Here is a 13374-nt window from a genome sequence, read left to right as displayed (position 1 = left end):
ATTCCATTTATATGAAATGTCCAGAATATGATAAATTGAAACAGACAGAAAGTGGATTTGTGGTTGTCAGAGAATGGAGAGTGACTATCACAGGTATAAGGTTTCTTTTAGGAGTAATGAAGTGTTCCAGAATTAGATAATGGTAATGGTTGCACAACTTTGTGAATATGTATCTTTAACTTACTAATCTCACTTTGTAGAATTGAGCCTAAGAAAATAAATTTAGATTGCTAAAAATTTACCTATAGCTATGTGATGACAATGTTTTACTAGAAAAACAATAAAAACATACTTAAATATACAAAATACATGATTGTTTAAAATATTTTTGGCATGTATATTTTATACACACATAAACATCCATATCCATGTAAAAGAAGATTTGATGAAATGGAAACATGCCAATCATATATTCAATTTTTAAAAATCACTTTTAAAGACACTTATAATTTGGTTTTATTTCGGTGAAAATAAAAATAGCACTTGTTATTGGCTAAAATGTTCAGATATGTATGCAATAAATATCTTCTATTATAAAAATAAGGCTGCAATAAACATAGTGGTACATATATCATTTTGAATTTGTATTTTTGTTTTCTTTGGGTAAATACCCACTGGTGGAATTACTGGATCGTACAGTGGTTCTATTTTTAGTTTTTCAAGGAGACTCCATATTGTTTCCCACAGTGGATGCATCAATTTACATTCCCACCAAAAGTGCACAAGAGTTCCCTTTTCTCTACATCTTCATCAAAACTTATTTCTGGTCTTTTTGTTACTAGCCATTCTGACTATTTTGAAGTGATAGCTTATTGTTGTTTTGGTTTGCATTTCCTTGATGATTAGTGATGTTGAACATCTGTATGTTCTCTTTGGAAAAATGTCTATTCAGATCATCTGCCTATGTTTAATCAGATTATTTGTTGTTTTATGGTGTTGCATTGTGGAAGTTCTTTATATATTTTGGATACTAACCCTTATCAGATATATCATTTGCAAATATCTTCTCCCATTCAGTAGGTTACCTTTCATTTTGTTGATAGTTCCTTTTGCTGTGCAAAAGCTTTTATTTTTGATGTAGTCCCAATAGTTTATTTTTGCTAGTGTTTTCCTTGACTGAGGAGACATATCCATAAATATGTTACTAAGGGGAATGTCCAAGAGATTATTGTCTATATTTTCTTTTAGGAGATTTAGGTTTTTGGGTCTCAGATTTAGGTCTTTAATTCATTTTGAGTTTATATTTGTGTATGCTATAAGAAAGTGACCCAGTTTCTTTTCTTTCTTTTTTGCATGTAGCTGTCCAGTTTTCCAAACACCCTTTATTAAAAAAGACTGTCGTCTCCCCATTATATATTCTTGCTTCATTTGCATAGCTTAATTAACCACAGAAGTTTGGGTTTATTTCTTCCATCTCTATTCTGTTCCACTGATCCGTGTATCCACCTGTCTTTTTGCAATTGATTTCTAACATAATTCTACTATGGTCAGAGAGTATATTGTGCATGACTTGGATCCTTCTACATTTATAAGAATTATTTTATGGCCCAGAATGTAGTATCTTGTAGAATCCTGGTAGATGCCTGGTATACACATGAAAGGAATGTATATTCTACTGTTATTGAATAGAATGTTGTATAAATAGAAATGAGATCAGGCTGATTTATAGTGTCCAAGTCTTCTTTGTGTTTACTGTTTTTTTGACTAGTTATTCTATAAATTACTGATAAAGAGATATTCTCTCCTTACAGTTGTATCAGGTTAAAACCTTTGGGGCGCCTGGGTGACGCAGTCAGTTAAGTGTCCGACTTCAGCCAGGTCACGATCTCGCGGTCCGTGAGTTGGAGCCCCGCGTCGGGCTCTGGGCTGATGGCTCAGAGCCTGGAGCCTGTTTCCGATTCTGTGTCTCCCTCTCTCTCTGCCCCTCCCCCGTTCATACTCTGTCTCTCTCTGTCCCAAAAATAAATAAACGTTGAAAAAAAAAATTAAAAAAAAATAAAAAACCTTCATGTATTTTGAAACTCTGTTATTAGGGGCATACATTTTTTTTTAAGATGGTAATGTCTTACTAATGATTTTATCAACTTATCATTATGAAATTATCCTCTTCTCCTTGCTGACATTTTTTGGTTCTGAAATCTACTTTCTGATTTTAATATAGTCTCCCCATCTTTTTTTTTATTAGTATTAGCATGTTATATACTTCTCCATCCTCTTACTTTTAATATATTTTTGTCTTTTTCATTTAAAGTGACTATCTTTTAGGAAATATACAGTTAAGTCTTTCTTTTTAACTAAATCTGACAATCTCTGAATTTTAATTGTTTTATTTGGATCACTTACATTTAACATAAATATTGATATTGTTGGTTTTGAATCTATCATCTTGGTAATTTTTCTACTCGCTTCTTCTATTCTTCTTTCCCTGCCCCCCTCCTTTTTCTTTTTTGGATTAATTTAACATTAAAAATTTTTCAGGGCATCTGGCTGGCTCAGTCAGTAGAGCATGACTCTTGATCTCAGAGTTGTGAATTCCAACCCCACATTGGGTGTATAGATTGCTTAAGTTCTTTCTTTAAGCCACTCTCTCCTCCCCACACCCCTCCCCTCTCTTCCCCTATCCTCACACCTCTCCTCTCATCTCCTCTCTTCTTCTCTTTTCTCTCCTCTCCAACATTCTGCCCTGTGATCTCTGACTTCATTGGATTTCCAGAACTCTGGGCTCTATCCCCTCAACTCAAGTTTTCCAGTGTCATCGATGTAGACTCCATCATCCTGCACTGTAGCATGGAAACTTTCTTTTGGCAATAACCTCGGACAATCACACACAAAGCACATTTTGAGTGCTGTTTTTTCTATATTTTGTCCATTTTCCTTTTAGTTATTTTAGACAAGAGGTTATAGATCCTGCCCCTCTTACTCCATCTTTATCAGAAGCAGAAGTTCTACATGGTTTTATTTTCATCTTTTGCTTTTCTTTATTTTTGTAGTTTTTCTAAAGTAATACACATATGCATAAATAGAAACTTATGATAATAAAAATATATGACTTATTTTAATAAAGTAGACAGGACAGTACTAAAGGATTTACTTAGTTATTAATCATACTAACATGCTTGAATATCTAACAAATAGTTACATAAATGGTTTTCAAATTATATCAGGTACTTTTCCCTGAGTGGAGAAAAGGCAAACAAATATCATAATTTAAGAGAGGAAAATGGGGCGAAATCTTTAAGAAAATGGACTTGTGGCTCTTGTCGCAATATCAAACTCATATTAATAACCCTAAAATGCTACAATTGTACTGATGAAAATACCATTAACTTGGCTCTAAATAGAAGTTGCCCAACATTTTTCTTATTCTAGGTTCCAATGTGTTCCCTCAATATTTTTTCATAAACCTTTTAGTCCCCATTTGCAGATGTTTCTCTCATGACCAAATAGTTAATGAGAATTCCAAGGCCTAAATGCTCTACTTTGAATTACATCTTTCACTTTTCCCAAACTCAGATTCATCACACTACTAAAAACCTGTTTCTACATCTGTGACTTTGGCTTTTATGATCTCCTTGGGTGGCTCGTTTATTCCTGGCATTTCTAAACCTCAAATTATGAAGGAATTTTTCTGAAAAAAAAAAAGTATCAGAGATTCTTAACTATGAATGTCTTGGGCTTTTAAGGGCAAAAAGAAAAGACCGAGGTACTTTCAAAATGATTGTCCTTTGCATTATATCCTAGTAGATATGACCAAGGACTAGTGCCAGGAATGTGTTCCATGCAGTCTTTCTTCTCAAGTAAGCTGAAGATTGCTTCCTCAATTAGTTCAAACTTCTGGGTGGTCTCTTAACAAATAGTTCTTTGAAGAAAATAGTGAACAAATAATACTGCAAATGTAAAATAATATTAGTTATTTAACTTTGAAACTAAGGAAGGATGAATTTTAATGTTTTGTGTTTATTAATATAGAATTTCCTATCTCTGACTTTTAAGAGGGAAAACTCTACGTAAATCCAGTGGAAGAAAAAAAGTTTAAAGATGCATATATATTTGGACTTAGAATTAACTGAGTGTAATTGTGTGTGTGTGTGTGTGTGTGTGTGTGTGTGTGTGTGTAAACTACTTGGTTTTATTATTTTTATGTGGAAATAGATGCCTACATGCATACTACATTCTATATTAAAATCAGCATACAATAAACTTAGAATATCTAAGGATATTTGGCAAATAAATAACTTCCTCCATTTCTGAGAAAAATTGTCCATTACTTGGCCTTAATTTGCATATTTGATTCTACTTTCAAGTCTGAAGTCACCCCATGTGTTCTACAGATACCATCCACCCTCTGTCCCGCCCCCCCCCCCCCCCGCCTGATTACAGCCTGCCCTAGGCAAAACACTAAAGTAGTTGAAGTAGGTTTTTGTCAGCACTTCATTCTTCCAAAGTCTCCTTTTTCCTTTTTACACTTCTTGGCTGGCCAGTAAAAAAAAAAAAATTTGTATTTCCGTTTTGAGGACATTTATTGCCCAAAAAATAACCATTTGGGCAGCTGTTCCCTCCAGAGAAACATAAGATAGGCTGACAATATTAGTAATCGTCACTACTGAAATACCCGTAACTGTGGTTTTCATTACTACACTGGCTTTGTCTACCTAACAGTTTGACAATGAAAAGAGTCACCATTTAGGCTCAGAATATTCAGTTACAGACTTGGCTAAATCCAGTGACTCCAAACCCTCCCCACCATCCACCCCAAACAGAAAAGACGGCCAAATTAATTTTGTCATGAAAAAAGAAAATCTTATATAAATGGGGGCCTAATAATTAGAATGATTGGTTAATGGACTGAGGAAACTCCAATAAAGTAGACTTTATCTGTACCTGTTGTAGACTTTGCAAGTCCTCCAGGCAAGCTCGTTTTAAATGGCATTTTTGTCTGTACCAACACAATGTCTGTACTAAGAATTGTACATAAGCGTGACTAAGTTCCCCCATGGTGCTGATAGGCTTCATCTTCTATTGGCCAAATGGGCACCAGTGAGCAAATGAATATTGTCTGGCCTTCAGCTCAGTTTTCTTAGTTTAAGGCTTTATTCGTAGAATTATTGGTAGCTATTTCTCATTGTACATAAGCAGAAAGTGATAGAAGTTTTCTGCCTCTGTCCATTATTGCCCTGAATGCATCATCTTACAGCGTTATTGTCTCCTCAGTCTATACTAATGTCTCCCATTTAAATAGCATTTCCTCAAATATCCATTTTCCAAAGTAAAAAAAAAAAAAAAAAAAAAAAAAGATTCAAACCTGCCCGCATTCGGCAAATACTATCCCAGGAAATTATCCACAATAATCGTGGGCACCCACAAAAGAGGTCAACAACCATTTGCTTTTCATGTGCATTTAATTATTGGAGAGAATTTGATTTGCCAATTATGGTAGTATTTTAAAGCAACTTCATTTTACAATTAAGAATGAAAACTTTTTAAAGTGGGGACTATGCCAGTGATTTCATGCCAGATCCATTGTGGATATTGAAAAGTTTAACTGGTGAAGAGAACCAAATAAAGAATGGCAGGAACTATTCTGCTATATAGAGATAAACATAGCCTGTGCCTCAGAAAAGGTAGCCAAGGTGGATGGTGTGATTCAGTGGTCATTGGGATGACTTCCTGAGCAAAATATTTCTCCCACTGCCTAAAATGTTCACTATGGAAGATAAAAATCAAAGGCATTGTTCAAGAAGCAAGAGACCAACAGAAGACTAAAGGCAAAGGAAATACTGGATTTAAGGGTAGAGAGGGTCAGAAAATAGCTATCACTTGGGTCAGGAATGGCAGGTCTGAGGAGAGAGCCTTGAAATGTAAATCCATGAATAAGTAAAATGTCTCAGATATCAGGGTATTCTAGAAAGAGGAAGAAGAGAGAAAAGAAACAAAGGAAGGAATTGAGGGATATGAGAACACATTTTCTTCATCCCATTTGGCTTGTTTTGTGACTAGAAATTCTTGTCTATCCAGTATTTGTTTCTTAATGAAACCAAGGGGGTAAAAACAGCCTTTTGATGTGTCAGTTGAAGAGCAGTTACGGGGAATGTTCTTATAAATGCACTTCCATAATTTAGACATTGTAACACCAAAGAACAAAAATACGAAGTTAATCAATTCTCCTGATACTTTCTTTTTTTTTTCATTATCCATATTAAAGAGTAGGATGTCCTAAAATATTAAAATTGACAGATAACTTACACAATAATCTGAAGACATTCTTCCAGCCTGCATGCTGGAGATTCAAGGGCTGATAATACAATAAGGGCAATGGAGTTACATTCTAGTTGGGGAAACTGAGCATCTAATCACATTAGTGTCACATCCAATGCAATCCAATGGGATTTCAAGAGGTCATTGCTGGTTTGGATTCCATAATGGTAAGATATTTGGGGCTATGGATTGCATTTTATATGCTTACTTCTAAAACATTGTTGAATAAATGCTTTGAATACTATGCCAGTGAGTAGATATTTATTCTGTCATTCTGCAGGAGACTAAACAGAAATTTATGCTTTTGCTGAATAGGGTATTTTGCAAAGATGTGCCTAAAGTATCACTAAAAATGCAAATTTTGGGCAAGGGTTCCTTAAATGAGGGGCAAGCCCTTCCTCTCAATGGGAGAAACAGCAGATGCATCCTTAGGCCATTCACTACATACTGAGAGAATATTTGCCAATTGTGCAGTTTTTAAAAAATTGATTTTGACTGGACTAGATCATTGAGGTTAATGATTCAGTGAGATCATTGTCTTTCCCTCTTTTCCTCTGTGTGTGTGTGTATGTGGGTGTGGGTGTGTTTTGCTTTTTAATAACTAGTTGCCCTTGTTATACCTGTTATGTTGAAGTCCTTTCAGTATTTTCAAGTACATTTCCTCTTTTGCATATATTTTAAAATACCTGTCACATTAACTATCTTAACTTACAAACAGCCAACTTAACCTATTAGCTTTTTTTTCTCTAATGGAATTTTTACAGAATGAAATTCTCCCCTTGAAAATCAGGAATGAAAAAACAAAAACAACAACACACCCTCCCAGATGTGGAGAAAATAAACCTTATTCTGCTTTGAACTTCCTGAAATTTAATTGACCTTCTTTTGTTTTGTGTCACTTTGCACCCCACCTGTTTTACTCTCCTCTCCCACCCTTTGGCCTGGCAGTGTAGATTCAAGGACTTTCCTGAGTTCACATGCTGAGTCTCTGAAATGGCTGGGATGGCGTGAGGGGTGGGGCCTGTGCCTGTGTTGGCACTGGATTTGCTGCACTACATTTTTAGTCAGCATCAGCAGAATGAAGAGGTGACATGGTTGCTTCAGAATTCATTGCTAGAAATTACCACCTGAAGTCCAACCACACTGAGCCTTTTTATTTCGTTGCTGCGCTTGCTATTACCAACTCAGATGAGAATTAAAGTACGTGGCTTTCACTATCTTTGCCTCTCATATAAGCCAAGGGAGGGTTCTAGAAGCTGTGCGGGAAGAGACCAGCAGATTTCAGAACCCCTCACTAAGGTGATTATATTGGACAGACTGGTCTTGTTCCCTATGCTACCTTTTCACCACTCATAACCGCTCCTTCTTTGTTTTCCTGGTCATGTCTTTCCCTTTTTAACACAGAGGTCAGATAATCATGCAAGGAGTTGGCCAGAGGGCATGATTCTTAAGTAAATTTTAAATTAGCAGGTAGGAGGAAATGAGATAGAAAATTTGGCCTCAAGTCCTGTTCTTTCCTTTCCTGTTCTTCCCCCTATTTGACTGCATTTTACATCCCTAATTTTTGTCTGACTCTGCCTTCACTGGAGGCACAACTTCAGACAATCTCCAAAGTACCAGTGTGAACAAATAAAACGGGAAATACTGACGAAATATTGGCTCACTCACACTAAGCTTTCAGAGGCTTATGCTATGTTTATTTTCCACCAGTGTGAGAATACTCTATCGAGAAGATGGCTGAGGGATTGGTGACAGAGGTAGAGGAGGTGGGCAGGTAGCAACGAGAGCCTGTGTAAATGCTTCAGTAACTTTTATGCTTTATGTTCTTCCACAAACGGACTACAAAAACTTGTGTGGACATACTTGAGAAAAGGCATGGGAAGACGTAGGCCCTGGGCCAAAAGTGGTCTTTTAGGTTAGATTATGTGCTTCAAATGAGCAGCAAACATGCAAGATATGCCCATGGCAGGTTGAGATTGAGGTAAGCGAGAAAGGATCATAGCAATCCACACAAGCAATGGAGTAACTGAGTTACTCCGGTAACTAGTTAACTCTGGATCACCCTTACATCAGCTGTAGGTACTGAATAATTCATTCGTTATTATTCATGTACACTCAGAGGAAACTCACACGATGCTAGGAGTATCTTTATAAAATATTATAAAGTTCTGAAATCCAGTTTTTGTCCTCAGTGGGGCTTAAACTTCTGTAACATTAACATGGAATCACTTTGAGGTGGTTCATTAATCATTTGAAAATTTTATGATTGTTTCATTTGTATAAAATGTGGTGATTGTTTCAATAGGTCAGTTGTGTGTATGTGTGCGTGTGTGTTATGTCTCATATCAAGAAGGCTAAAACATATGGTTGTGTAGGTTGTGTACTGTACAACAATGGGGGTTGCCATCCATTCTGCAGTGCACAGTGCAACACCAATGCCCCCTGAACTCCCAGTGGGTCCCAGGGGATATCATGGTAGATAGTTTCTACCCTTCTGGAGCTTGCATTCCAGTAGTTACGCACCCATGTAATGGCGTATATACTGCTCTTGAATCCCACACAATATTCAGAGAACTACTTTCAAGTATGCGGCTTGACACTCTTTTGATACAATCCAGTATGAAAATGTATTAAATTTTTGGTGTGCTCTGTGACTACACTGATGTTGAACGTACAGTAACATCTGTGTGAATCTGGCATTTCAGAACAGTAAGTGAAACCCAATACTAAAAGTTAGCCTAATAGGCTTTGAAATGTTTACATCATACTTTTGTAAAACACTAGAAATCTTTGGAAAGTGTGTTATGGATGCATCTTCCTTAGTCAATAGAACACGACACGTGTAAGAAAATCCCTGTTTGTGATGCGCTCTAGCAGTTATATTTTTAGGGTATTAATTTGAGATATGTAAAGATAAACTAAGCCACTTGCAGTGGTGGTAAAGATTTGGTTAGAAAACCGGCTGGCATCAAGAAAAATGCAAATTAGCGTGCCATGCAAGGCCTTCTTGCCCGTGCCCTGGATGCCTGTCCAACCAGGCGCCAGCTTAACCACATCGCTATTCTGATTATCCTACTCTGCAGTCACGCAGGGCCTCGTGCAACCGTTCAGCGCCTCAAGGCCTCTCCCAGCTCATTTCCTTTGTGCGTGCTATTCTGACAGACAGCAACATCCTCTGCCCCCTTCTCTATCTCCTTGTCTTGCAGATCCAGCTGTGTCATCATCCTCTTTGCGAAACCACCCCTGTCCCCTCCCAGGCTGGCTTAGGTGCCTGCCAAGGCTGCTGCGTCCTACAACTCCAAAGGGTTCCCATCCCATTGCATTCTGGGGAGCCCTTCCTCTTTCTCCAACAGCATCCCGAGTCGTCTCTATGCACTTAGCATTCTGCTCCGTGCTACTTCTTTGCAGCCTCCCTGAAGGGTGACTTTGGGATCTGAAGCCTTATTTATACTTGCCTGGCATAAAGTGGTGCTTAGTGCATAATTACGTGAATTGTGGCTTCGTATGGCACAGTACATAATTTAGGGGCCCTTAAGCTATGTAAAGCTGGGTTTTCCCTCTCTGGATCTGCTCAGATTGTTCACTTAGCCTATCTGGTGGGTTTTTCTTGGTTGTGATTTCTGTACTTCAAGTCATTTCTCCCATTTCCAGTGGCTGTTGCTGCCGGCCGCCTTTTTCAGGTATCCATTAGCACTAAGGAGCACTGCTCCTTCTCTTCCAGCGGCTGGGTTTTTCCTCTCCTTCTCCTCCTCCTCCCCCCTCCTCTTTCTCTTCCTCCTCTTCCCCTTCTTCTCTCGTTCATCTCCCCAGTTCCCCATTCCCCTCTTGCTTCTCTTCTCTTCTTCTGTTCTGTTCTCTTCTCCTGTTCTTTTCGTACGCTTCTCATTGGTAGGGGCTTTGGCACTTTAAACGACTGCTTACAAAAGCACACTTTTCTAGAACCCAATCTCTGAATCAGCCATGGACATTTTATTGCCTGTGACATTTGTAGCTTTAGTGGTCCTCTCGGTATTTGCTCTGTAGCATGCACTACAAATTATTTTCAGGTGTGCAGTTATTACCAACATCTGAGCACAGTGACTGAGAGCTGTGTATGTGCTGTTTTTGGACAGCGGTTTCTTTTTTGAAGAATTGTGCAAATGTTACCATTTCTCTTGCTTTCTAGGTACTGTGTATTCTCAGGATCACATTTCATCACCTAGGTATAAATACATCTGCATACCTGCTAAAGTTAACAAGGTAAAAGAGATTACTCATAGGTCCTTAGTACACAAATAATTCTCAACTGTCATTTGCTCAACATTGATGAGAATTTGGGACTTTTATGTTCATGGAATGAATGCTGCTTTCTATGAAAATTATGGAAGAGTAAAAAACATAGTTTTTATAGTTGTTCCTTTCCTCTGAACTTTGGCAAAACCCACCCAGGAACAAAGGCACCTCTCCTAGGCTCTCACTCGCAGGGACTTGAGACCCTCCATTAACATTTACAAAGCCACGGTCACATTTGAAATGGAAAAGACCCTGAGAAACTTAGCATTGGTAACTCTAGTGGTGGGAATTTGGAGCCAGGTTGAAAGGAAGGGTCCGTGGAAGGGGTGGGGGTGGTAATTTTATGGTGTTCAAGGACACTGAAAACCTTTGAGATTCAGGTGTAACGTGTTTTCCTTACTTCTTGCGAGAATACAACTCACTTTTATGTTTTATACTCATAGATGATTATTTGGTTCTAAGTCAAAGGCAAGCCTAATACATACTACAAAAGTTTTAACTGATATTATTATTTTTTTTTAATTTTTTTTTCAACGTTTATTTATTTTTGGGACAGAGAGAGACAGAGCATGAAGGGGGGAGGGGCAGAGAGAGAGGGAGACACAGAATCGGAAACAGGCTCCAGGCTCCGAGCCATCAGCCCAGAGCCCGACGCTGGGCTCGAACTCACGGACTGCGAGATCGTGACCTGGCTGAAGTCGGACACTTAACCGACTGCGCCACCCAGGCGCCCCCTGATATTATTGTTTATAAAAGAAAGTTATAAATTATGTAGATATCTTTAGAGTCTAGAGTAGTCAGTTCTAAGTGACTAAGTCAGTGCTTCAGTGCCTATAAAGAAGATTATTTAATGATTTTAGTTGCTTTCAGAATGAACAAATTCCTCAGCTAAAGAAGAGGATAATTTTGTTTTAAAAGCTTAAAAAATACTTTCAAAGATTACTGTAACTTAAAAACCTATCAAGATGAATTCTTAGGCTGTATCTTGCATCATAAAATCAAATTGGAAACTTAATTTAATGAGCTTAACTGTCGATATTTGCCAAGTTAATTGAAGAATATTGTATTCTCCCTTTTTGTGCAGTGTAGACACAGCCTTTTGGGCTGGAACAAGCTTTGTTACTCATAAGCCAATGAACTGAATTCTGATGAGAATTGTGCTTTGACGTAGGATGTGAACCAATACTAAACCTGCCTCAGGGTCTTGGAAGAGACCTTAAAAGTGGCAGCCAAAAGAGGTGGGGACTGCACCAAGCAAGAAGGAGACAGAAGTTTCTGCTGCAAACGATCATTAATGGATTTTTTTGTTTTTATCATGACTTAGTACAATCAGATACCTCAGTAAATCATCGATCATAAAGTTCTTCCTTGTATTTAGTAAAAAATCAGAATTGACATACATTTAAAATCTTTCTACACCTTCTCAGAGTCTGATCACCGTAAAAAATATATGTGAGTTGCCTGATTCTTGTTGTTTGTCAACTATTTTAGAATTAGATGTGGGATGCCGTGGTGAGTTTAGAGTTGGGTTTTGCATTGTGTAGAAAACTTGTGACTGTTATATCTGTGATGCCACCAAAGCTGTCTTGTAGATGATGTGCAGTTGTATTTTTAGATCCAGTGTTAATATAATGTTTAACTGAGAGATGTTGAAATTTTTGAGCTTTTAAAGAAATGCTAAGATTTTAAATGAAACGGAGTCCTAAAATATTGTTTTGCTAGCTCAATTAGACATACTTTCAAAGATAGTTTAATTGAAAGTGATGTTATGATGAGTTTTTTACCCATATAAACCCTGCTTCTAAATATTTTATTTAAACATTTTTCTTTCAAATTCTAAGGCCTGTGGACGTTTGCATCCAATTACTAGTATTCATATGAGCTAGATTCTAAACTCATTTTTATGTAACCTACACTTAAAAGCAGTTCTAACATTTCTCAATTTTATTCATATTCGCACATTAAAATATTAAAAAGGGAGTTACTTTCCATGGTTTTAAGATGATGTAAATGAGTAATAAAAAAATGGAAGTGGTTTAATTTTATATGCTATTGTCTGTTTTTGGGTTTGTTATTTGTTAGGACAAAATGAGGTAGCAATCTAAATTCTTAATCTTTTATATATATATTGATTCTTTTATAATGTTTTATAGTGTTTATATGTCTACATTGTTGGTTAAAGGGCTCCTTTCAATCTCTTTTAAATGCTGTGTTTAATTAAGTTCTATTTGAATTGCCGTTCACTAGGGAATATGTCTACCTTTGTAGAGTTCTTAATTTAGTGCCAAATTCCTAGTTCCATGTTCAAAAATCATTTACTGTTACTGATAATGACAATAAGTCATTTGATTTTACACATTAAGAAAAAAATATTTTTGAAGTCTAATTTTCTATTACTCAATGTAAGTTGTTGATGCTACTGAGATTTTTGATCATGGAATCAAAGAGGAATGAATTATAAAATGAAGTCTTTCTTGCACAAGTGTGCCTAGCAAGAATACTCTTTAGAGCATGCTTATTCACTCTACAGAGAAAGCTTCCCCCCCCCCCCCAGAACGATGCTAACATAGGTACATGCTTTAGTGTTTGGTTTTTGAAGAAATTACTCTAGGCTAGAAATGAAGAAAATTTTAGTGAAATTTTTATTTTAGTCAAAATTTAGCATGTGGACTTACTATTTCTGTAATATCACTATTATAATGTCAATATAATGCAGCATTTAGCCTAGTAAACAATAAAGAAACTATGAGATGGCCTGAGAAGTGGCAGCAACATTAATTTATATTCTAACAAACTGAATTATCTTTTAAGAATTGTTCATGATGTGATTTGATTTTTGACCATTTT

The 13374-nt window shown here is 36.8% G+C and overlaps 1 protein-coding gene across 3 annotated transcripts in view; it reads left to right on the top strand.

Annotated features, from left to right (window-relative positions):
* The window catches only part of HAPLN1 (hyaluronan and proteoglycan link protein 1), a 71741-nt gene that overhangs the window by 16826 nt on the left and 41541 nt on the right, over nt 1-13374 (top strand). The window contains exon 1 of one of the 3 annotated variants that reach the window (XM_045497248.1): nt 11761-11979. The exons of the other annotated variants lie outside the window; for them this stretch is intronic. The gene's annotated coding sequence lies outside the window, so the exon portion shown is untranslated. Of the gene's footprint in view, nt 1-11760; nt 11980-13374 lie in introns of those variants that run through there. 3 annotated transcript variants of the gene reach the window in all.

Source organism: Leopardus geoffroyi, chromosome A1, assembly GCF_018350155.1.
Source record: "Leopardus geoffroyi isolate Oge1 chromosome A1, O.geoffroyi_Oge1_pat1.0, whole genome shotgun sequence".
NCBI lineage: Eukaryota > Metazoa > Chordata > Mammalia > Carnivora > Felidae > Leopardus > Leopardus geoffroyi.
Note: the sequence above shows the minus strand (reverse complement) of the source record. Positions and strands in the feature narration are given on the sequence as shown.